Raw genomic sequence first — 1,097 nt, forward strand, 5'->3', positions numbered from 1 at the left:
GGTTTGGGAGGGGGTAGGGGGGTTGGTTTTTTAGGTTTTTTCATAAACCGGTTCGGCTCGGTTGGAATTTTCATGGACAGAACCGAAAAACCGAATCGAACCGCAATAAAAACAGCAAAACTTTTTTTTTTCGGTTTTCGATTTTTCGGTTCAGTTAGTCGGTTTGGTCGGTCCGGTTCGATTTTGAACACCCCTATGCCACGTGTCATAAGATGATTGGTTGACGTGTCAAGTCAGTGACACCTAACATGCCACGTGTTACTTGACATGTAAAAAAATTATTTATAATCAAAATAGTCCCTAAAAGTTCAGACGTAAGTCATTTTCATCCCTAAAATTTTATAAATTAATCAAATTAATCCTTATAAGATAAAAAGTTAGAAAAAGGTTTTGAAATTAAATTTTTGAAAAAGCTGATTATTTTAATATAGTTTTTTAAAAGAGTGAATACCCCATCCGGCCCCTAACAATTATCTCGAAAGGACAACGAGGCCCCCAAGAAAAAAAACACCCAATTCGGCCACTGATAATTTTTTTTGGGACTGATTAGCCCCTGTACCAAAAAAAATAACGTTGATTTTTTTTGGTACAGGGGCCTCGTTGTCCTTTCGAAGTAATTGTCAGGGGCCGGGTTAGGTTTTTTTTTTGTCAGGATATTAAAATTAGTACTATAAAAAATATTTTAAATTTAATATTATGAAAAAAATAAAAAAAATTATATAAAAATTAATTTGATTAATTTTTAACATTTTAGAGATGAAAATGACTTACGTCTGGACTTTTAGAGACTATTTTGATTATAAATAACTATTTTACATGTCAAGTGACACATGGCGTGCTAGGTGTCACTGACCTGACACGTCAACCAATCATTTTGTAACACGTGACATTAACATGCTACGTGGCACTAACGAAAGGACCAATTTAACTTATGGTTTACCTTTCAAAGACTAATATGACTAGAAAAATCATTTGAGGACTAATTTAAAAAATGGGATATCTTTTCGGGACAAATTTGACTATTAACCTGTATTTTATAACATGTTACTAACTATTTCTAATTATTCAAAATAAAAAATTTAAATAAATCTAATTAA

The sequence above is a fragment of the Arachis ipaensis genome, chromosome B04 (genome assembly GCF_000816755.2).
Source record: "Arachis ipaensis cultivar K30076 chromosome B04, Araip1.1, whole genome shotgun sequence".
Lineage (NCBI taxonomy): Eukaryota > Viridiplantae > Streptophyta > Magnoliopsida > Fabales > Fabaceae > Arachis > Arachis ipaensis.